The sequence below is a fragment of the Periophthalmus magnuspinnatus genome, chromosome 22 (genome assembly GCF_009829125.3).
Source record: "Periophthalmus magnuspinnatus isolate fPerMag1 chromosome 22, fPerMag1.2.pri, whole genome shotgun sequence".
NCBI lineage: Eukaryota > Metazoa > Chordata > Actinopteri > Gobiiformes > Gobiidae > Periophthalmus > Periophthalmus magnuspinnatus.
In genome coordinates, this window is record NC_047147.1 from 11,763,488 (window position 1) to 11,789,511 (window position 26,024).

General features: G+C 39.2%; 2 protein-coding genes across 2 annotated transcripts in view; one reads left to right on the plus strand and one right to left on the minus strand.

Moving 5' to 3' along the window:
* The window catches only part of LOC117390921 (splicing regulatory glutamine/lysine-rich protein 1-like), a 79,129-nt gene that overhangs the window by 21,726 nt on the left and 31,379 nt on the right, over positions 1 to 26,024 (minus strand). The window lies entirely within an intron of this gene.
* Positions 1 to 26,024, plus strand: part of lrfn5a (leucine rich repeat and fibronectin type III domain containing 5a) — a 112,252-nt gene that overhangs the window by 1,008 nt on the left and 85,220 nt on the right. The window lies entirely within an intron of this gene.

Sequence of the window (26,024 nt, forward strand, 5' to 3'; positions counted from 1 at the left end):
CAGCCCAACATATGAGGTTGAACGGACTGGTGGGATGTGGTATTTTAGCTGTTTGGGAGGTCACATTTTTCCTGTGCGTAAAGCTGGGACGCCAGGTGGAATGGATGAAGGCAAATGTATTTAGCTTTGCTCCCATATGTGAACCTACATAAGCACACGGGGAGAGAACAACTTAAGTAGGAGCTTTTTTGTATTTGGCAGCCCTAAGCAGATGTCAGGTGGATTTGCCTCTGGAGTGCTCCCCTGTCGCCTTTCAGCACTCTTGCAAGACGCTCATAAGCCCTCAGAAGCCTCGTCTTGTCCGCACCGGGCGTTTGCGTAAAAAATAGCAGAGTAGTGTCATGTGGCATCTCCTACTGCGTGCTGGGCAGAGAAATCGAGCCTCCAGAATAAATGAGATGCAGCATCGATGTGAGTGCGTCTTGTAGGCTTTGCTGCGCGTGCGCAAATGAACCTTATACCTTGCTGGCACTGAGCAATACTGATGGAGGTGTTATAAGAGTGGTGTGTGCGTAATGTCATTGGCAATCTGGTGTGTTAATGGACTTGCGGCAGGAAACTACAAGCCAAGAATATTTACATGTTTGAGAGAAGATATATAGTTCTCTAAACAGGGCTCCGGGTGTTGATATCCAAGAACTGCCTGGCAACATATTTATTTTAGGTACATACTGTAGTTTGAATATGTTAAAGAGCATACATATACACTGTGACAATATGTCTTTGATAAGTTTTCCATTACATAAAACCCAAATGTGCTCAGCACAAAGAATTGTTATTTCATGAAAAGATGGAAGCATGAGATCTTTTAATCCATTCTCTTCCCCTCTGTTATGGCTTGAGTAGGAGTCCCGTTAGTTTGGTCCAGTGCAGTGGATTGCATCTGATAATCAAACCTCCAAATGTATGCACACAGGCCCCTCGTGGTGCTGCTAATGGGCCACTGGATGTGGAGGCATTATGCAAATGACACTGAGCTCCTGCAAAGCAATGTGTGTGAATGAACAGGGAGAGAAAAGGAGATTTCCACTCAATTTTACTTGTTTAGAGTCCTATTTATGAATCAAAAAATGCTTTACATTATCATTAAACACATAATGAATTGAGATGAGACATAGTTATGGCCAGTATGGGCATTATATTGGGAAAAATAGCCATGCCAACAAATACAGGCACAATGATGACTTGTGTGGTATGTTACAGAACAGAATACATCCATGTGATATATGTGAGCAGCAGCAGACACCAGTCACTTCTGAAGTTCTATGATGTGGACTTTTTTGAGATGCTGGAACCTCCCTCCGACATTGGGGCAGAATATAAACATGCATGTATTTAAACTTTTACCCTATTGTTTCATATTTTTAAAACCTTCCTTTGTAGAGTAGACTTTTGAAATGCGATTTCAACTTTTTTCTGCCTTTCCCACCAATTCCTTGTGGAGCAATAGCATCCAGGGCATCCATGGCATGCAGAAATATGCCTATTTTGTTGAATTCCCAATACAAAAAATGGCAGATCTGTCACATAGAATCACAGAAGACAAGTTCTTTTAGGGGCATTTTTGTATTATTCTCATATATCTTTTTGCCCTGTGTTTATCTTGCTAACCCTGATTCTGTGACATTGTGGTCCCCTATCTGACAAAGGGCGGCCGGATCCTGCTGAGTGGGTGGTGAGGCTCTAATTCAATTTATCCTGCTGCTCACAGACAGACAGAGAAGAGAGAGAGAAAGAGAGCAGAGAGCACAGATGTTAGGGGACATTTCCCATTAGAAGAGCAGAGGCAGGCCGATATCGCAACCCGACCTGACATTTGCCACATCTGGATTGATCTGGCTGGGCATTCAGAGCATGTGTTCAATATGAGGCATAAATAGTGCATTATTGAAGTAGTAACAGATTGACTAAAGGCAAACAGACTCGCATTTACTATTTTTTTCTTCTTTTGTGCTACAGAAAAAGGTTTTAGTAATACAATGAATACAACAGCATGAAACACAATTTGATAACTCAGATTTGTAAATTAATTTGGGAGTATTTAAAAGCACTTCTACTGTATGGTGGTATAATGGTGTCCCCCAGGGTTCAGTAATGGGCCACTTTTGTGTTTATGTTCTTTTCATTTTTAGCATATATCTTTTGTTTTTCTGAATAACATTCTTTCTTGAAAAGCTTGTAGTTGGAGTAGGGAGGGTACATTTTTGGAGACTGTATTTGACACTGATACAGATGCACCATTTATAGCCCATTAACAACTTGCCAGCTAATTATACCTTAGCATAACACATTGTGTAAACCTAAAATCTCTATATTGACCATGTTAATGCATTCATATCCCATTCATTGCCTCGTTAATACCTTTGCTTACAGAAGCTAGAGCACCCGGGCCTCCGCAGCACTGCTGGGAAAACACAGTAACTCTAAATAAATTGCCTGTCTTTGCCAAGGCAGGATTAGTGTTTGGCTGGCTGCTGGCTCCAGTTAAGTTCCTGCTTAAAATCCATTACTGACTCTTTAATTACATTAGAATAGCTGTTGCATGTTGTTTCTGTTCTTGTTTGCCGTGTTCCTGTAACATTTTTGGTGAAAATTCTGCCACAAAGTAATATTGATCCTTTTATTTCGGTGCTGCAGTCTCTTCATATTCCATGTTTTATTGATACTACTAATACAACATTTAACTCACCAAAATGTATTGATGTTAGTGTTAAGTGGGTTGTCATAGCAGCTGCAGAAGTAGGAATTGTAGCTTTAACAGTACTATTAATAGACATTGCACATACAGTAGTGGTAGTAATAAAGTGTACCTTAACCTTAACATACTGGCTGTAGTACAAATGAAAACAATACATCTTTAGTATGCGTAATGCACATTGTAGTAGCGAAAACATTATGTGTGTACTCCACCTCTGACCCCGATAGTTGTTTGGTTAGTGTCAGGCCTCAGAGGAAAGAATGCATAGTACATTTAGTTGTCACAATATACAAGAGGTGATTCAGTGTGTCCATATTTGCATTTTTAAATGAAGAAAATATGATACTGTTCTGCTTTACAAGTTTCTTTACTGCATGTGTAAGTAAAACAGATGGTAGCATATGGCTGCAATAACCTCTATCTGTCATGACAGTGTTAGGAAAAACTGTGGCTGGTGTGACTGCTTTGCTAATGAACCTCAACCAAACACAAGTCAAGCCGAGAAATAGTAAAATAAACATGATCTGTGATTCAAGCTTTTGAGGCTATACTAACAAGCATTTATTCATTATGTCACCTGTTGGTGGGTGGGGCGGTATACGGTCGTAACATTTAGTTTTTCAAGCTGATAAAAAAGGAATCTGAAAGTTTGGACAAGAATTTGACTGATCTTGTTGTATTGCTTTGGCTTGATGTTTGAACATCTCCATTTTGCTCTTAGAAGTGTTCCCAGTTTGCAGTGGTCAGTGTCTTTCAAAAGAGTAAGTAGTTATGTGTCATGTGGTGTGAGTCAGAGTTCTTTCTGATTGTTGACAAAGGCAAATCATGCAAAAAGGACAACTTAACATAATCCTCCAAATGCAGCAGTTAGGCCAGCTCTAAAAATGTGTTGAACTTTCACCAAAAGTTTTTGATGATCCAGTTTCTGTTGTGCCTGTAAACACTCACCAAAAACCTGACCTAATTGGGTAATCTGATTATTCAGATTCTTACTGGTGTAAATGTACCCACTGATGAACCACTGGTAGTTGATACACATTTGGTACAACACATTTTGGACCGTGTTGCGCCTTAGTGTCTAAATAACATGGTGGCATACTTGTCACAAGGGGCTTCCGCAAAGAGCTCTACTTAGAAACTGACCCGTGCAGCATAAAACACTCCACAATCAAACACAGATCCTCCCAGGGAATCCTCAGCATGGACATGTGGGTTATCACTACCCCTTTAGAAACTCCAAAGCACTTTGTAGTTGTGCCTCTTGAGAATATTATGAGAACCTCTCAGTAGACAGCTGTAGTCAGATCAGACCTGGGGCACTGCCAGTTAAAAAATGATAGGGATTTCTGAAATCAAACACTAAATAAGAAGACAAATTTTAATAATACTATTTTTTGGCTGAACAGCTTTATAATATATGTGAATTTCACCACCCACAGAGCAGATGAGAGTCACGTGGAACTCTCACGAGTCTTTGGCCACTTCTGGCCAGTCTCTGAAAACATCTGCCACTCAATTGATGCATAAAGATAACTTCTATTGCAAAACCCTATCCTCAGTATACAAAAGCAAGGAAACTTTCAAAAGTATGACAAGCAGTCGAGTGCTCCGGGTAAACTGTTAAATGAATGTACTAGCACTGTAAGGGTAGATGTAAGTAGACTGTATTCAAAGTAATGACTTGTAGCTCTAATTGACCATGGCAGTTATTTTATATGAGCCTAATGCATTTCAGCACCAGGGACAGTGCTATGTCAAACACTGCAGAGTCATTCAGCACCATGGACAGCTCCAGCAGAGGTCCTGAGTTTACTCAGTGACTGATCAGAAGCACAAACAAAATGTGACTGTAGTTGGACTAATGATAGAAGAGTTCTTCTGTTCATCTGCCATTTCACCATTTAACAGGTATAAAAGTAAAATGACTAAAACACAAGACACAAATGAACTATATACTGTTACTAACAGGTTTCACCACAACCTGTAGTGTAGATGAAAAGCTGAAAGTCTTTGAGAACACTCCACGAGTATGCCCCCAGATACCCTGGACAATTGGGGAATAGTGATACACAATATTATTTTTTGGAGCACCAGAGGGACTAAAAACTGAGTAGATTAAACGGTGCATTTAATTAAGAGGCTTGGGATCAGGAAGTCAGAGATCAGTCTCGGCTCATGCCAACAGTGGCTACATTTAGCCTAGCTTGTTAGCGCGTGCCATCTGTTCACACACAGATTAGCACTAAACAGCAGGCTTCAACTAAGTGTAGTTTCTACTTCATTGCAACAAAGGCACCTTTTGGAGAAACTTTGGAGATTTTTTTGATACACCTGGAAGAAGAGAATACACTCACTTTGAATACCTTTAAGTAAGAATGAAAAGTTTCAGATTTTTTTGTTTCTTTCTGAACCAGCTTTGACCTTCAGTTATTGCAAACGTCAAGGTGAATGTGAGTGCATCTCCTCATTTCCCAGAAGCCTGATTGTGTCACTAAGAGGAGATTTGTTGAACATTTGCTTTGGCTATTAACACAACACCACACAAGCTACTGCCAAGTCAATTTGTTTTTCTGTTTATTTGGCATTCTGGCACCATAACTAAGATTCCAAAATTGACTTTAACACTAATTTGTTAAACTGCAGTAATGTTCAGAGGCATCACTCCTCAATTTGGCCAGGTTCCCCAAAACATGGTACTATAATCCTATTGGGTGTATTTTGGAGTTCTTGGTACATGGATGGCAGTGGTTTGAACCTGCCAAGCTGATTATAAGCAGCACATTCTTCTGTTGGGGATTCATTAAGAGTTATGAAGTGATTAAGAGAAATTAGTTCTTGGTACCTCATCATGGAACTAAAAAACATTTAATGGCATATTAAAACGTACCATTTATTTGTATAACAATTGGTGCTGGTTGGCACAGTGGAAGGCTATTTTATATTTTACTCTCATTTTGGACTCCATCCTGGCATTGGTATTAATGGAGGGGGTTTAGAAGGGTGCATTTCTCTAAATTAGCAATTAGGCCACTCCACAGAATACAATGGCAGTTATAATAGGTGTGCAATGACATTTAAAAACGGGAAATAATGAAGGCTGCGAGACCAATCTAATGGATGGAATATGGAGTCTATTACCAGTTAAGGTCAGGTTATTAGAAAACCCAACAAAGAGAGGCAGAGAGAGAGAACAACCCCAAACAGAATTATTTTCACAGAAACATGTGTCCAAAGATGTGAGAACAATGAATGCATCGATAAAATCATCACTGAAAAAAGATAAAAATGTGCATGTTTTCTTTTTAATTTGTTTAACAGCTCTAAGAAAATTGTATTAAAGACGACACGGCACCATTATAAATAACAATAGGCACAGCATTGACTTCTTCATTAAAACTGCAGAACTGACTAGTGGCATTTCAGTTTAGCAAGCAGTACATTGTAAATTTCATGTTTATTTTTGAGCGAAGTGGCCATGTGACCCCTACAAGTATCATTTGGAGTCTTGATTTCTGTCAAATAATCAAATCTAAATGTAGAAATGTGTGCCGGGATAAGAATTATCTGAGCACTAAAGCCTTGAATGCAGGAAAACACAGGATTACTAATCAAAATACAAAATACAACTTTGAGTATACTAATGATGAGGTGATAAAGTTATGATGAGCTGTGGGTAAAAGCACAATAAAGTGAAATATTTAGGGCAAAGGCAACCTCTCCTGTGAGACTGAGCAGTCCCAGTGCAGCTCTTCTGTACGTGTCCTGTGTGAAGTTTGACATTTCAGCACCAAGGACAGCTCTGAATAAACACTGATCAGCAGTGTCAATCAGCACCAAGGACAGCGCCACCAATGCATCCTATAAGTTTAACCGACTACCAACCTAGATTATACAACTGCAAGCAATGAAAGTGTTAGTCAAAGGCTGACTGCTATGAAATGTGCCATTATATTTAGATATATTGACATGTGTGACATAAGTAAAATGAAAAGAGGTGAATGTGTGATGGCGTAACGTGCATTTAAGTTAGGATAAAATAACTGTTCAAAAAAGTTCAATGCATATTTAATTAGTTTTTAAGTTATCAAAAGGTACTTGCTGTCAATTAAACTTACTTTCTATAGAGCTTATCTAACAATGTGATTTCAGTAATGCTTCTTCTGCAACATTTGGATATACGCATCATGATTAATGCATAAGACTCAGATGGAGAGCACTTGGGTGTGGATCTGTAAAAGAACAAGCAGACACGTAATGTAGCATGCTAACAAAACATGCACTTATGTAAGCAATCACCTCGACACACACACGCACACACACACACATGTAAACAGAAAAGTGCAGTGATGTAAACCCAAACCACAGCTGCCCTCTGGGAGATAAAGAAAAGACTGACTTGACTATTTACCAGAACTACACCATGAGTCAGCACGTTTAGTAGTGCGGTGAATATTTAAAGAGACACCCTTAACAAAATCATGATCTGAAGCTGACACAATGTTGAACTTTTACATTTACAACTTTTTTTAAGGTGAGCGACTGCAGCAGAATGTGTCAGATGTGTAGCTGTTTAACTTTGGGTCCAATCTTTGGCTTAGTCAGGCAAAGTAATAAGTATGGAAATTTCTAGGGTGGGAAGTCCAAAAAGTCATTTGTCTGGAGCAGGAATGAGTACTCAAGATATGAACCCCATATGTGTGCTTTTCTATGGGCTTGAAATGAACTGCACTGGACTTTTTATATTTTAAAATGATATATTTTTTATTATAATTGTTACCCTGCCTGTAGTGCCTCGGTCCGCTCATGCATGATATAGTGTGTTTGCTGGAACAGTTTCAATACAAGCCGCACGTTTGTCAAAGCTGACAAATATAACTGACTTATCATGTGGTCCTGTCTTGCTGCTGTCTTGCTGCTGTCTTGCCTAAACCCAAAGCAGTCACATTTTCTGTCACTGTGTTGTTTTTTGTTTCGCCTTGCATCTTTGGGTATAAGATCCTGGTACATTCCCAAGACATTTCCCAGCCACTGGAGAGGTCTACTTTTGATCTCTCGCCACCACACTCTGGCTTCTTGTTTTCTTAAAGAGGTTCTTATTGGATATTTTATGGAGGCAAAAGATGTAGCAGATGTTTTTTGACGCAACTGTTGTGGAGAGATGACAAATATACTGAACCCATTTTGCTACAGAATCCTTCTTCATTATTTATTTTGAAGTTACTTAAGTCAATGAATAAATGCAAGAACTAACCTAAACATATTCCGAGGCATTTTAAAGCCTTAGGTCATGTCTCAATTCACCAAAGTGCGCTTAAATACACCGTTCGAAGTGTTTGTTGAAGGGCACTTGCGTCACTTCTGGCGTGACAAGAAGTGCCGAAAAGAGCTGTCCCATTTCGGCAAGATAGCGGCTACACCAAGGAGTACGCATTTTCAGCCGGATACTTCGAACGGTGCATTTCACGAATTGGGACACGGCCTTAGTCTACAACTTTTTATCAAAGAAATAGACTAAAAACATAAAACGTGCATCTCCACAAACCTGGCTCTAATTTAGCCTGAAGGAGGTCCTCTTTCTGCTTGTTTCAATTGATTGATGATGTTGATCCTTTGCCAAACATATCTATCTCCACGAATGTTCCAAAGTATGATTTTATTTTTTTATTTGTATAGAATCATGCAAGTGACTTTCAACCTCCAGCAAGTTGCAAACTGTACCTTTAAATAATAAAGATAATAAACTTCTTAACATGAGTGGTTCCATAATCAACTGATTGTTTTAATGAATGTAGCCCATGCACATTTGCCATATAGGGGTTGGATTACTGCCTGTGACAATAAAGATTATGTCTGCCTTACTTGTGACTTGTGTTTGTCCAGTGCAGGTCCAGGTATGGTGCAGCGTAGTGACTCAGCCTCTGACCTAGTTGAGCTGTGTGCCTCTGCCTGACCTCATTCTGACTGCACACTTAAACTAATGTGAGCCTACTGTGTACTGTTTGGGCTGACACAACACAAAAGCTGCATACACTTGTGCATTTCACAGTTGCTGTTGAATGGAAATTTGTATGGAAGTTACTTGTTGCTTCAAGTTGAAATTCTGGATGATTTTGAGGCCAGCGCAGTTAATCACAATGAAATTAGAACTTGATTGATTAAATTATCCAATCTCAAATGCTGCAGCAATTTGGGTTATAGAACGTCTTCAGCAAACGGCAAAATATCCTGTCTAATTATGCATGCAATTCCCGATAAATCCCTGGCAGCAGTATGTGTTGCTTATAATCATCTTGGCAGGTTCAAATCACTGCTATCCATGAAGCAAGGATTCTTGTTTTTGTTCGGGTGTTCAGATTTGGTCTTCTTTCAAATGTCTGTGTTCTTGAAAGTGTTCGATGTGAAGCGTGAACTGAATTGTAATTTAAAGTGGGACTGAACAGCTAAACTTTGCCCAAAAAACACATTTCACATAGAGCTATTAAACTGGGAGAAGGAGGGGCGGGGTCTGGGAATAAGAGGAACAGTGTGATTGGTCAAACAGGTATCCACAGGTGAAACTCCGCCCCTACAGCCAGGTGTTATCAGAACAGTAAACAGGACTATTATAACACCGTACGCACATTTTTAGTAGCAAAAACATTGATTTAGTGTTCAGTTTCACTTTACAAACACATGTACGTCTCAATTCATTATTTTTACCCAAACTTAAAGCAGTTTTTAAGTCTGTGTCACCAGCATGTAAAGTATATATATGTCACTGCACATATATCTCTTGTCCATGATAAAAACATCAGGTTAATAATGACCCTTAGTGACAGAGCAGTAGTAGGAGCAGGCTTATATTCAACAGGCTGCTCCTAATCTCTCTACACAACATAAGCACAAGCCTGCGTGTTTGTGTTAGCCCTGTCATATGTAGCGCACTGGCAACTCATTGGGCAGCACTATGGGCCCGATAAGCTTGTTAACAAGGCTTAGCTCAAAGGAAATATCTGATTGTGTCCACAGAGCAGCATCGAGCCACTGTGTTTCTGCTGCTGTCGGGCTGAGAGAGGCAGAGTCCAGATCAAAGCATCAGCCCGGAAAGGAAAACAAACCTAGGGAGGAGGTGCTAGTGGTCCTTGGGAAAAAAGAAATAACAAGAGAGAAAGTTTACGACAGGTTTGTTAGCGGTGAGACCGTCCAGATGCTCCTTACAGTTATGAGATGGATTGAGTTGGCAAAGCAATGTCGGAATAAATATATTGTTTATTTTCAAAAGCCGGTTATGTGATTTATTTTTCAAACCTCACAATGAACATGCACTGAATTAATCTGGTTATGGATCTCAGCTGATGATTGTTAAAAAAGAAAGTGTACTAACAACAAGGAGAAAAAAAAGAAAAAGTAGGTTAAAAGAAGAATGAGGAATAAGAAGAACTGGAGGCGGGTTGCATATATATTGACTGTATATATAAATGGACATAGCTAACCTGCTCGCTGCCGTGTTCCAAATAGGAAGTGATCGTGGGCTCGTTTCCAGCTCCATCGACCCTGGCTCCAATTCACTTTAAATTGGAAACTTGTCACCCCTCTCTCTGTAATTGCTACAGTCATTACGGTTTTAAAATCTTTGTATTAACCCATTCTACATGATCCCAGTTATTTTATTTTGCTTTTTTGTTCGTGATTCAAGATATGAACACTAATAAGAGACAAATCAGGTGCCTCTTTTCCCCGAGACCACTCCTGCTATAGCGTTAGCAACAGGTTTGATTGATAGCGTTGCTAAGCGCCTGCTCCGTGCTAACCCAGCGGTGCGGAGAAAGAAGAGGCGTTCACTTTGGATTAGCTCTTTGGTTGCTATGATACTCGCGGCCAGAATTCCAAACATGGTTCCAAATTTTCCCATAAAACTGCTGTCCTTGATGAGCTTCATTTGACTGGAGCTGAACACTGAGTTAGTTTTCTATCAGAACCGTGACATAAGCTTTCTGGTCACTGATGGATACTTCGGCTTGATTTGAGTAGTTGAGTGAAAAAACTGCAGTTAACCTGGATAACACCAGAATGATATATAGCTCTCTGAATAGAACAGTACGCATTTGTCAACCTGGAACAGATCTCAGTAAATGGGTGGTTTGAGAGAAAAGCACAGACATCTTTTCCATCCACCAATGCACGAAACGCTTACTTACCTCTAAGTCAAACTGCCTGTGTTTCTGTTAAAAGAGGCTGAAGTATGTTCTATGGTCTGTGTCGCTGTGTTTGTTTTAATTTGTTTTGTCGCTTCACATTTGGCTTCCGCTCTCTGCTCTGTGATTTGTCTGATCCACTCCTAAGCTGGGTCCAATCACAACAGTAGGAATTTTCATGTCTTTGTGAAATCGAGAAATTACTCTTGCTGGCCAGACTAAAGGTATCAACAAGTACATTCTAGTATCTGTACTACTGAGACAATATGCTGCCAGCAGAAGCCACTACTGCCTTTGAGGACTTCTTTAATCCCATCCCCTGTTGACGGCTCACATTATAGCTCATCATTAATTAGATTATCTTAAGATGTATCTGGAGAGTCACAGTATTTACAACACTCTCTTCCTCCGCATCCGCCTGCCTCTATTCACTGTATCAACAACTGTCTCATGGCACCTTTTACCCATTCTGTTGTGGTCATGAGTGTACAATCCCCTTTTCAGCGGCTCATTTGTATGTCCACTTGTGATGCCTCTAGTGCTGCTTTGTCTCTCGTTCTCCAGACATGACGGCGTTTGGCCTTGTGAGAAGCGGCCTTTACAGTGCGCCCGCGAGTGTGTATGTGCCATCATTATGTCGTGATCTAGAGCCATCTGGGTTGGCTGGCTCATTTGCATATGTGGTGTTAACCATTATAAATATGCATGAGCCGGGTCTAAACTGGTTTGAATATTCATTTTGCCTCCAGGCCACTGACGGGTGAAGTGGCTGTGATTCTAATCGGGAAAAAGAATGAAGTCAACATTTTGTGTGGAGCGACCATGAGCACTTGATGCCATGGGCCACTTGTATGCTAAGTCTATTTGTATGTGTAGTATTGTATTTGTCTTCATCAACATGATGGGCTTATTAGGTGTGTGTGGGAGGTAGAGGAGGCTGCGCTCAAGGGACAAAAAACTGATGTTCTAAATCTGCAAAACATTGAGGTATGTTCTTAGAAGTATAATTTGTAGAAGCCAGAGAAAGTCCACAATGAGGCAAAGCTTTGGCCAACTGTTTCTAAGTAAGTGCTGCACATCGACAGTGTGTCATTTGTTTAAGGTTTAAATGTGGAATCCTGGACCAACCATATCTGAGGCAGACAGTGAAAATATTGATGAATATTATTGATGATGAGTTATTTTCTTTGTATTTTTAATCGTGCAACAGTACAGAAATTAAGAAATTCCTGGATTCACAGAGTGGAGGCTGATTTCCATCTGCCTTGGCATGTGAATCAGTTAGTTTGAAGCTGTCAGTGTATGTTTTCAAACATTTGGCTTCAACAAGTGTCACCATAAATTATCATTAATAATAACATGTAACACCCACAATATGTCTTTGGTAACATTCATCTTCTATGATACTTATATTGGATTTCTTTTAAGCAGACAACTTTTTCAGTGACATGTATTTATCTTGACATGTTTGGGCTGCTAGCTGTGAGCTGTCCTCAGTCACCGGTCTGGGTGGTGAGGTGTCACATTTCATCTGTTGTTACTTCCTGAGGACGTGTTCAGCCTGGCAGACCTGGCAGGATTCAACTTTTTGGTTTCAGATTCTATGCCCTGTGGCCTGTCCCAGTCCATGATATGATTATTCTTTTTGCATATCAGATCACTGCCAAAGAAATAAAGGACAATGAAATCAGAAAATGAGGAGCAGACACCATCAACCATAATAAAGGGGAATTCCCCCTTTCACAAATGGGACACCCTTCTCCAAGGCCCCCTGGGCAACAGGAGGCGTGGTCAGTTTGAGTGACCTGCTAGGTCTGTCAGACTGACCGCCCTAAGGATGTAACAACAGCTGATATATGACACGTCACCATCAAGACACGTGACAGTTTGGAGGATGGTTGGCAGCCAGCAGCTCAAACAGGTAAATACATCAATTTATTTTTGTAAAGCCCAAAGTCACAAGAGCAGTCGCCTCTTAGGGCTGAACATGAGAATTGATTTAACCAAGAGAAAGTTAGAAAATCAACATTGAAAGAGAAACAGACAAGCAAACTGTCCAAGAACGTCCTCTGTCCTTAGACCGTCCTTCTCGGCAAGGAGAAAAAAAGAACAAAACAGTGGTCACTTACAAAAAAAATGTAAATTCACCATATGAGCAACTATTCAAATATTGTATTTATTTTATAAGGCAAAACCCTAAGAGCAAATTTGTATTTACAATGTTGGCCTTAGCAGTTTACATGTTTTCCATTTATAATTTTACTGGAAATTTTTTTTTTTTTCTTTTTTCAATTTCAAAAATGTATTTAAAATAGTTTCCACTTAATATACAATCAAACTGCATATTGACTGAGAATGAGCTTGTATGTGAATACGATGAAAGACGCTCCCTGAACTTGGCGTTGACTTGAGCTGCAGCGGGCTGCACATGTGTCTCACACGTCTACGTGCACATTACCCTGAGTGCTCCCAGGAACGCACTGGCTGCAGCAGAGGAGAACAAAGAGGCTCCTTGAAGACGAGACATGAATAATTCAGCAGCTCAGACAGACGCAGAGATGGAGATGGAGTGGGCCTTATACAAAGAGCACAGGACAGATGGACCGACGGGACAGAAGCTATTGTTTCAGTACACACACAGTAAACGTCCCGGGTAAGAGGACACAACTTTCTATTAAAGACAAGAACTTAGAAAACAAGAGGGAGCATTCTTTCAACAACAAAAAATGTCAAAAAGTTATTAGAGGATAATGTTTGGTACTTTGTAATAAACCAAGACTAAACTAGAACTAAACTTTATCAATTCACATGGGCTGTTAAAAATACATCACAAATTCTAGTATAAGAATAGTTCTTATTAACCAACAGCAAATTATTCAGACAATATTTTAATAATGCATTTGGCATAAAATTAACTACAAATGTGCAGATATACCTTTTTAACCCCCTGTGTTGTGTTATTACGCTAGCTGTTTCAATCTCTTCTTGTGGTAATTTTTTCTTTTTTTTGTATGTAAATTTTCTGAATTATGGATGATATACTCCATATTCTAATTTTGTATATCTCCTAAACAACAGTTGCAATATTACCGGTATTTTTTATTTTATTTTATTTTTTATCTCCCAGCTTTAATATAGGATAGCAAAAAGTGTCAAAGGTGATATATTCAGATTTGTAAGTAAAATTAAATTGAATAAAAGACTAAAAGAAATACAGCACAAAGAATAAAACTGCCCGAAGCTTAAATGATCTTGAATGGCTTGTACCAAAATCCAGTGACCACACCATGTTAAAATCCACACTTTTTAACAACTTTTACTTAACACCAACCACCAATCTGCTGTCAAGGTTTTACTTATCAGAAACAAGGCTTAAAAATCTGTGTGTGGAACTCTTTGTGTCACCTGAAGGAAATCCGGTGTAAATCCACACACAGAAGGCAGTGGCTTAACTCCAGCATCCCAGCCCCTTCTTCTCCACTCAGATCTCTGCTTTATCTGATACAAGCCTCCTTTGTATTCCTCTGGCACATCTCCCAACACCGCTGTATTCAGAGGCAGAAGGCTTTCCCCATACTTTATCAAATAGACGGAAATGTGAGATTTAAGGCCTGGCTGCGATGCACGAGGAATACTGGAGAGAGTGTGAAGAGGGTGAGGAAAGAGGAGGTTGTGGACTTCATCGGCTTCTGTACAGTGGCCAGTGACTGTATTATCATAAGTGCGTACTGGGAGATAATGGGTGTGGATGAGCTGGCACGGTCTGGAGACAGAGAGATTATGGAGACAGACATCGTAAACAGACTGTAGAGAATGGATGAAGCCGGAGTACTTGGGCCGCACCGTTTTGTACGTAAAATTAAAACTGTGATTTTTCAAACAATTCCATTTGCAGTACATGTTTAAAGCACGACTGCACATTGTAAGCGACTCCAACTGTGTCAACATTTGAGACGAGGATGAAATATGACTCAACTAATCGAAGACGACCCGTGCATGAACCATGAACATGTTTGTACAAGTTTAAACAAGTACAACAAGATGTGTTCTATTATCTAAGTAATTACAGTCTTTGATAATAGTGCCAACTCAGACTGTGATTTCAATAAGATTACTGTTTATGGTGCAGCCCTCTAGAATTAAGCTAATAACTGTCATGCTAATATTTACTTAGTTCCATTATAGCGTTCACAGCTGTAGGTCAGTCAGTGGGCATGAATTAATGAGCCACACGCAGGTCTCTATTTCAAAGACTGTAGAATTCCCACAGAGGCCTAGTATTCTCTCTATCTAGTGTTGGTTTATGAGTGGTCCCCAGATGCACAGAGCTAAGCCACTAGCTATAGTACTACAATACTTGTTTCACTTAGAAAAATAAATGTATGCATAGATAATGTTGTTTATAATGCATTATTTATCACAAGACAATTATATCTGCATGTCACATAATATAAAGACCTCAAATGGCTTTGATGGAATATATGATGTAAAGTAACCACTAATAATAGAAACTGAATATAATTATTATCAAACATTATAATAAAATATATTATTATTATTATTATTATTATTATTATTATTATTATTATTATTATTATTATTATTATTATTATTAATTATTTTATTTATTTATTGTTATGTCTGTGTAATCCCTCAGTCCTCCATGTGTGATTCATAGTAAAAGAAAAATTTTATTCTGTCAACTGGATAAAAAGTTTTTGAGTGAAGATGTTTTGCTGCTCATCCAAGTCCCTTCTTCAGTTCTGGTCAGATTACTGGTTACAGGGTCTTATATCTAAGGTGGAGGGGACCTGAAGAGGCAATTTTTATTAGGAAAGACAATCCATCCGGTGTCCACCAGTAATCCGCCTAGAAGTGAAGAAGCGGCGAAATGTCCTCACTCAAAAACTCCAGTCCAGTTGAGAGAATTTAATTTTTCTTTTACTGTTATATTAAATATTGTAAAATAATAATAATAATAATAATAATAATAATAATAATAATAATAATAATAATAATAATAATAATAATAATAATAATGATAATGATAATAATACATAAATAAAATGTATAAACTTAAACCATCACCAGTTTTTTATTTTTTATTTTTTTTAATTGCTGTAGTAATATAATTTAGTGTTTCATATACAGCATATATCAGACAATATGAGAGATGCAAAGATTGAATGGAGACGAGGGAGCTTTCCAACTCTCCCGCACCTGATGGGACGCACTTCTTTCTTTCTTTCTTTATTCTTTATTTGTCACGGACCACGTACAAATTTATTAATCTAACAAAAGAAGAGACAATTTGTACCAGATTTAGCTACTGCTACTTTCCATGTACAGTCCCTGGGCAGGTGAACACACATTAAAATACACACTTCAGTACAATTACATTATAAGACAAACAGTTCATCATTGACATTAGCAGTAAAATACAATAAATGCCCTTATGTCCAATACATTTCCTATAGTCCATACCAATAAAAAAAAAAAAAAAAAAAAATCAATTATGTGCAGGTTTTGACAGTGAAACAGAAAAAGACAAATTAACTAACTGGTGTGAACATATATCTAAAATTTACTTTTTCAAATTTTTTGTAAAATCAGTAATCCTTTTTAAAATGCATCTTCACTTTTTGTTTTATTTTGAAGCCAGAACACTCGAGAAAAGAGTTTACCGGCATAAGTCGATACTGCAGCCCCGCACTAGGCTATGGGTGGACAGTGATAGAACAGTGCAGGTGCGATTAGAACTTTTTTTGTCCCAACCTGTTTCCTCCAGCTGGTGTGAGCCTATAAAAGGAACCCACAGCTGTGCTCTACACTTTCAGCAATTACCAAGAAGAGGCAGAAAATCAAATGAGGAAAATCCGGGGACAAACAACTACGGTAACACAAGGGGACTGTTTGTTATTATGGAGATAAGAGCCAGAGACGGCGCAGTGGCACAAACAGCAAAGGGATACAAAGAAGTGGAGTGATCGTGCAGTTGGATTGAATTTCATCATTTATTCAATAGTCCGAGACAGGGAGGAGGTAGACAGAGTGAAAGAGCCTAAGAAGCTTTAAAAGACCCTGTAAGGAGTGGAATATCCAGTTTCTTAATCTTCTTTCTCATTTCATTCTATAGCCAGCAGCTCCAGAGCAGGCTGGGGCACTCAGACAGTGTCACTGGGAGGGCACCTGCTTTAATTTGGACCCATTTACCTCGCTTACGTCTGGAGGGACAGCTGCAAATTGGACACTTCTTAAAGGCGTGTCAGGATTAAGTGCACTAGACAGGAGTGTACGTATTGTGCGAGAACTACTTGAAATGCTTAAATAGTTTCGCCTGCCTTGAGATGTCGGCCTCGGGCGTTTGGTTCTATGATTTCAGATGATATTACGGCATTTGGTGTAAACACATGATTGTTTATCAGATGGAGAACTTTGCCTCAAGCGCTACAGATAAATACAATAATTTCAAGTGTAAAAGATGCCATTCACGAAGATGCTTATTGCCGTAAAGTCATATTGTTAATGGCTAGTGTTGGATTTAAACTGTCTATTATTGACAACAAGAACAACAAGAAAAAGACGATGAAATATTAGAAAAAACTGTGGTGTGTTATACTTCGTTACATTGGAGTCTTCATGGCAATACAGAGTTGTAATACTACCCACTACTACCTTATATTGCCTTTTAATCTGCGATAGATAAAGTGATTTTGAACATGAATTTATACCTATTCTGCTGCTTCAAATTTCTGATGTTTTTATGTTTATGTCATGAGCAATAGAACAACAAAAAAAACATATAATTCTTTTGTTTCTAAATATTTTTATTTTATTTTTTCAGAGTCAGTTTTCACAGTGATACTTTGAGCCACATGGGTCAAATTCAGAAACCCAGTGGTGTTACAGTCGACATTTTAATACCAGAAATGCCCCCAGTGTAAACACCATTAAAGAAATAATAAGTCGTTTTCAAAGACAGGGTGCAGTATGTGATCTCCACAGACCTGACTAGTCCAGATTCTTCTTCCTGTGGTGCGATCTTAAAGAAAAGGTGTTTGTGAATAAACCTCAGACAATAAACGACTTAAAATGTGATATATCAAGGATCAAATAAGAGTCATAAGCCCGGAAATGCTTTCAAATGTTATGCAAAGTGTGTTGGATCGGGCTATTCAGGGCGAAATCGAAAATAGTGGACACTTAAAAACATTATATTTATTTCCTCTAGTTTAAGTAGTGATAGGCTCAAGTGTAAGCGAACAATTATAACCGTATATATTGCCAAAAATCTCGGAAGATTCACTTTACGTACTGCTAAAATTTAGTGAGTATAACTTAAGAATTATAGGAGCTATTGAAGATTTAAAAGTGTCAGTGACTTTTTTTTGTATTTATCTGAGCAGTGCATGTTGTGAGCACTTCATTAGGTCAAGAGAAAAAAACACAGACTTGATTGCAATGAATTTTGAATCATAATTTATCTTAAACATCTTGGAATTACAGAGGCTGATTGGATGAGATAGTGACAATTCTATGACCGTGGCCTTTTGTTTTGGCAGACTCCAGGTTGACATAGCAAAGGTCCAGCCTGAATAATGCGAGTGGCTTTCTAATTTGTCTGTGAATCTACAGGGAGGCCAGTCATTCTAATCTGTGAGCATCTGTTCCATTCACACAGACAAGAGGCCCGCTCCACACTGCAGCACAGACACCTGGACGTCCTGTCTCACCACGGACGGACAGATGTGGTCCAGACACACAAACTATGAGGGGGAAGCAACTCATAAAAGAGGAAGAGATTTGAGGTGCAGGGTATAGACAAAATGTAATCAAGAGAGGGCACAGGTGGTGAGAAATGAGAAAATAACAGACATCTTGGAATTAAAAAAAAAAAGGACTTTGTAACTATGGGAAGAGAGTTACAAAAAACAAAAAAAACAAAAAACAAAACATGCCCCAAGTTCTAGCAAAATACAGATTAATATGATTTTTGAGATCGAGGAAATAGGTCCTGGACTGGCAAAGGACAAGATGGACCCCCACAAGAGGAGATGAATGGAGAGCAGGACAGCAGAGGTGACTTTAGAAAGAACATCACTTCAGATCAGATCACAGAGAGAAAGAAAGAGAGATAGAAAGAGAGGGGGAGGGAGGGGGAGAGAGAGAAAGAGGGAGAGAGAGAGGGAGGGAGGGGGAGAGAGAGGGAGAGAGAGAAAGGGAGAGAGAAAGAGAGATAAGGAGGGGAAGAGAGAAAGAGAGATAAGGAGGGGGAGAGAGAAAGAGACAGAGAGAGAGAGAAAGGGAGAGAGAGAGAGAGAGAAAGAGAGGAAGAAACAGAGAGAGGAAGAGACAGAGAGAGAGAGAAAGAGAAAGGGAGGAAGAAACAGAGAGATGGAGAGAGGAAGAGAGAGACAGAGAAGTGGAGAGAGAGTAAGGACGAGAGGAAGAAAGAGATAAAGAGAGAGGAAGAGAGGGACAGAGAAAGGGAGAGAGAGGTGGAAAGAGAACAGAGAGAGGAAGAAAGAGAGAGAGAAAGGGAGAGAGGAAGAGAAAGGGAGAGAAGGAGAGAGACAGAGAGGAGGAGAGAGAGGAAGGGAGAGAGAAAGGGAGAGAGAGGAAGAGACAGAGAGAGAGAGAGAGGCTAACTACATGACCGGTGCAGGAGAAGGAGAAACACTGAAGCTGCACTTTATGTTTTTTCCAGCACAAAGGTGGATGTTTTTTCCGACTAGCTAATGTATATTTTTTTAGGCTTTTTGTCAGTATGTTTATTCACTGAAGTTGTGTTACTTCTGTGCAGCACTAAGAAAGTTGATAAAATGTGTAATACAAATAAAGATGTAAGCTAGGAGGGGGGACAGCTCTTTAAAAGCTCTCTATTATCATAATGTGCTGGAAATGTAGGAGGATGCAGTAAAGTAGTAGTAGTAGTAGTAGTAGCAGCAGCAGCAGTAGTAGCAAGAATATCTTTTGTTCTTAAATAGTTTGCACTTGTCATGAAGTGATGTGGAACTTGATTTTGCTATTGTATAAGATTTGAACTAAGAAAAGTATTTTAGCTTTGGTACAATTAAAAGTAAGATCAGATTTGAACGCTTGTTGGAAAACATGAACAATTATATTTAGCACTTTAAAAACTCACACAATCAAATCAGCATTCAAATTCCATCGTAGGCAGCATCCTCATGTCTCATTCCAAATTAGTTCCTCATGTTTGAAATGACAAAAGCTGTTCATGCGTGTTTCCTTTGTGGTACGCTGCTGTCTTGAAAACCATTATTGATGCATTGTTTATTCTTTCTCTGTTGTTAAATCATCCTTCAACTTGACACAAAACAATTATTCACCCCAGATCTTCCTTCCTCTTTTCATTTGTATCTTTGATTTCATATTTGTCGCACTTGGAGAGACATTAACCACTTGGTCGGGCGAGTTCTGGCACACGTGTCCTTTTAAACCACCATCCGTACAGGCCAATTCAGCTCGCAGTGGGCAAGCAGTGAGTAGCTTCACAGCCAATTTCCCAAGCCCTCCCCGCCGCGCCTGTTACATGTGTGTGCGCTTGGTGGGAAAACGCCTCTGAAGTCAGCCCTTTGGATCGGGCGATATGAGACAGACAAAAGACAAGCTGAGAGAGGATAGCGATGTCATGTGGTCCAAACGCGATCTATTGTCACAAAAAACACAAAGCCAGTGAACACCCAAGGGTGAGCTGCGGTGATGCTTAGTTGCCAATCACGCACGGTGCAATTTGTCTCCTCTGTTGTCTGTATAAATTATTAAGCGATCCCCCGCCTGGTAATTCCATTCAGATTGAGGGGGGTAAAGATTTGATAGAACAAACAAATTGCGTTTCGACTATTCCCTTGGCACATGCTGAATACATTAGACGCACATGTAATGGTGAGGATTTGGAGCTGGCACGGTGCCTTGTCTTCCTGTGCGTTCCTCGATAAACCAGCAGCAGAATGGATCGGGGAGCACCCATGGGAGCCTGCACCAGTTAGGAGGCTTAATTGAGATGTTTCAACATGAGAAGAGGCACAGAGGAGCACATGGAAATGGCACATTATCAGTCACAAACACATGCGGTGTACGGGAACTGTTACTCTATGAGCGGCAGCGAGACCACGGCTTTTAGAGACTGACCATTACACACTATTGTACAGGTGTGTGTTTTTCAGTATGGGCTTGTGTTCTCAGTGCAGGGTTATTTATCATTAGCTGCAAAATATGAACAAAAGGAACAAAATACATGACTACAATGAGCATTAAAAAAAAAAAATACAAATTTAAAAAAAATCTTAAAAAGTTTACATGTTGTTGGGCAATGACTTCAAAAAGAATCATGAGACTGTGTTTCCTTTTTAACTGTATTTCGTGTTGTTTTTTTCTTGAAGTTGATCAAAAATATAGGTATAGACAGAATTAAATCTTTCTAATCTACCATACCTACGGAGCAGGAGCTCTAATCTAAGTTCCTCTCGTGTGACTGAGCTGTTCACCTTAAGGCAGGGGTGTCAAACTTTTTCACTGAAACATATTTGAAGCAGAGGGCCACAGATTAATGTCGATACAGGGGGTCAAATGTTGGATTTAAAACAGGTTTGATAGAGCCATTGTACCTTTAATAAGACTTGGAAGATTATTTTGAGGTCTGTGTCACAATGCAATGTGATGTTATTCAGGTTATAGAGGTAGAATCTCCAGTTTGTAGTAAAAAAAGACTTCCTGATCAACTGGGCCAGTTTAGGAGGAGTCATGAAGGCCAACAAAAATTGGTCTGAGGGCCGCATTTGGCCCCTGGGCCATAGTTTGGACAGTTCTGCCTTAAGGGATCACTCAGCCACGATCAGGAGAGCTTTTATACACGATCTTGTTCTTTTGGTGTTAAGAGTTGGAAGATTGTCCAATAAACTGAGAGCTTTGCCTCGAGCACTTTCATGTCATATTTTAATAGATTCTTTTGTCAGACCAAGATTTACTTTGTTTTCATACCTGACAGTTAGAGACTGCTCACTAGCGGTCTTCCTCACTAGCGGCCTTCCTCAGAGTGGCCACTTGATGTTGCTGTGCCGTCGGTCATCTGATTTAAACAGGTTTTGGCGCTGTGTTCGTACCAGTGGAGACAGGAGGACAGCGCCATTTGCAGTCCAACTTCTTCAGGACAGTATCCCAAGTGTGTGTTTAAACCAGCCGACCGGACATGTCACAGCAACATGACCACTTTGAGGAAGAGCGCTAGTGAGCAGTCAGGTATGAAAGCAAGCTAAACCTTGGTCTGAAAAAAAAATCTAAAATAAACGAACGGAAGACCAGAACGGCATTGGACTAATGTTTATGTCATACAACAGCAGTAAAAGAATAACAATAATCTACAACTGATTGTGGTCCATTGTTCATCCTCTAGTTACTCCTGTCTTTTTGTACCAGATACAGTTTGATATATCATATGAAAATACACTTCCGTTTTTCCATGATAATTACTATACCAACATATCATTCTATATATGAAAGTTGGAACAATATTTTTTTAGAGTCAGTTTTTATAATGTGCACTTTTTCTTTGCACTACCAGGAAATCTTTGGTTATTTTTTAGCTATGCGATACAATTTAAGTCGTAAAATTTGAATTAATAACTTCTATGACTCATTACAGATGCAAACTAAGTACTAAAGTGTTTCCTTCTGTTGTTTATTTATTGCAGCTCATGATTTTCTTTTTTTTTTTTTTTTTTTTTTTTAACAGTATTACACATTTAGAATAGTTTTGCGGTTTAAATCTGCTCTTGGGTTGTTGTGGCATAAATTTGTTTCAGTATCACCATCTATATTTACTTCAGCAAAATATCAAGCTTCGTGACAGGTCTATTTTCAAACAGACACAGGTTTAGACTATTGAGTTCAGGAGGAGTTTTCTGATGCAGTATTCTTGTCGTGTCTCACTTGGATCTCACTCTCCACACAAAGGCCCCACACTCTCCTCTGGCCTCATAATGCAACCACCGGTTATGTCACTGCCACCTCCTGGGATTCGCCATGTTTGGGCAGAGATTTACTCAAGTATTACATAAAGGGATATCCTCCACAGTTAGAACAATCTTGAACGGAACCGAAAAACAAAAACACATTTACAACTGTAAGAAAATTATGCTAATGTTTTATCATCTAATAAACTGTATGCTTGAAAACAGGAAACTGGGATGCGAGTGGAAAGACCAGGAACCTGTGTAATTGAATTGAAAAATGGGAAATGGGAGGCCCAGGGTGGAAGGTCATATTTGCGTGGAAAGATAACAAGGTTAGTTCTGATAAGTATGTTAAAGTAATGATGATTTCTGTCAGTGTGTTTAAATAAAAGGCTGCTGCGATTAAGGGAGAGTGGAGAAGGTACAGGGAAGGCATCGCAGAAGCAAAGTCTGCGCTGCTCTTTACCTGTGCTCGCTCCCCTCTGATCAGAGTAGAAGAAAAGTCTAACACTTGTGCTGAGTCTTTTTGGGTAAACAGCGCGTCGACAACAGATTTTCTTGACAACAACTTACAATGAACCACTTTAATTTGTATATTTGAATGCGCCGTGTGTGAGTATAGTATTTTAACATTCAAAATACAATCGTAGAATAATCCAAATTGTGTTAATTCAGATTGCAAATGGTGGATTTGTTTATAACAGCGAAACGTGAAGTTGCATGTTGAACAAAACTGTATAAAACTTCAAAACGCTCAGAGCTTAGCCTTGGCAAATCGCTTCCTTGCACACATCTTAAGTTTGCACACATCTTAAGCTCGCAACACTCCCCAGGGTCTGTACCAGTGCTACCGTTATAATTAAATACTTGGTTTTAGATCTGAACTCACAGAACTTGGATTAATGAACTATTGTATTTTGTGGTGGCACATTAACAATTCTGCTCTTTTCATTAAGCAGAAAAATCAAGTTAGCAGTGGTGCCACATTTTGTCCTAGCATAGCAGAGCTTTTGTCTGTGGAACAATAAAACGCATAATTAAAACACACTTTAGAGCCACTGCTACTTTCACACATGTAATGATTTGATTTGCTCTTGACAAACATTGTAACTGCACACAGAGGAACCATTTGGGTAATCTAGACAACAAGGCAGAAGTGTAGTGTGCTCAAAGTCTAATCGTGAGGTATTATACTGACACATAATACTCCTTAATGTTATATTTTGCTGGTCTGGGTCCCACTGGCAGACTCCCATTAGACGGCGACAGCGTTTAGCACCCGGTTTTGAGTTTGGGTGAGGAGTTGACAGGTGTTGTAGTTACACGGTCGTTAGTGGCATAATGACACAGCAGTGACACGGGAGAGATGGAGCCGGTCTCAGCTGTGTCTGCGGCAACTTCCACGAAGAACACGTGACGTAATCCTGATCAATTTGTACAAAAAAAAAAAACAAAAAACCATAAAAGCTTAAAAATGAATATTCTGTAGTAGGTTTTAAAGGGGCTCGTGTTGCGCTATTTTCTGGTCTATGTTATAATGATGTTTCCTCGCCAAAAACAGACCCGGAGTTGTGTTTTGTTTCATCTACACACAATCCTTCTCAAACGGAAAACACTCTGTTCCACCTCGTGATGTCATGCGGTAATACAGGAAGTGCTCCACTGTGTTTTTAAACTCCACACACCTTCACTAGAATCATCTGGACAATTTCAGTCCTCGAATTGCCAGTCTCTCTTGAACAAAAGACAAAAAGGTAGTTGTTAATTTGAAAACTACTACCACATGACATCACAAGGTGGAACAGAGCATTTTGAGCTTTGGAGATTTAGACAGAGGGTTACTCAAACATGTGTGAATGAAGCAAATACAACTCTAGGTATGTTTTTGAGGAGGCAACAATATTATGACACAGCTTAACATGGCTCACAGCAGTCAATTTTGTTTAATGGAAGACCTTTAAAGTGAAAACTGGAAGTGTAACCTGCTTTTGAGGCTTGAGTACTCAAAAATACACTCTATTCATACTTGTGATACATGTAGGGTTAAAGATATCACAGACAGTTTTCAACAACAAAAACAGTAAATGAAAATCCGCTCCTTGCACTGCAATTCTACTAGATATCTATGAATGTTATATCTTAATACTAAATACCCCCCATACAACATCATACTGTATATTCTTGACTTGTTTTGTCTTTTTAAGTTACATTTTGCCTTTCATCAATAAAGGTTTGTGAGTTACATGTAGCCCTGTCACGATAATTATAATATCAACTTATCTTTCAATACACGACAGCTGGAACAATATACTTTAGGGCTCGACATTTTTAGAATTTCTTTGTAAAAGTGGGGAGATCTGGGGTATTTTTGTTGTAATACGTCAACATTTGAGCTGTAAAAGGTTGAATAAGTGACTTCAATAGTTAATTATTGCTTCATTCTGCTATTGTTGCAGCTCAGGCCAGGATACTGTCTATTATTGTTATTGAGTCAGTTGTGTCAAGTAGTTGCAATATTATCATTTTTGGCAGTATCTCTCTGCAGTAATATATCTAAAATGTGTTATTGTGACTGGCCTAGTTAAGTGACTGCACAGTATATTCATATATTTGCTCATTTACTCTATGTTTTACTGTTTCCATCATATCATTTTCACTCTCAATGACATATTTCTCTTATATTTTTCATGTTATTTTAAATCCTTTCCATTGTTGGTTCCACCCACTTCATCAGATGACTAGACACTGAGCTGTCATGATTGTGTCGGATTCTTACTCATCCTGTTTTCTTTGCCACTTTAAAGGAGACGTTTGAAGGGTTTTGTGTTGGGAAAAGTGGCTGGTGAATCAAGTGGAAAATGGTCGTGACTCGGGGCCGAACTTGTGGCCAATAACACAGCACAAATGCACACACAACAGCGCACAACTACACAACCTGTCAGTGTGGGATTAGAAGCTTTTTGCACTTCTTTGCAGGAATCTTGTTCCTCCTCACGCTGTAAACACGCAGGCCGATGGGAGTGGTTTAAAGAACAGAGCATTTTTATGATTTGATCCTAAAGGTGGGTGACAACATTGTGTTTATTGGAAAAAAGTTATATCAGCAGTTTAAACTTGGCTGTAAGGAACTGTCAGATAGCACAACTCTAAACTAAATTGTGCTGAAGACAGGTAAAAGTA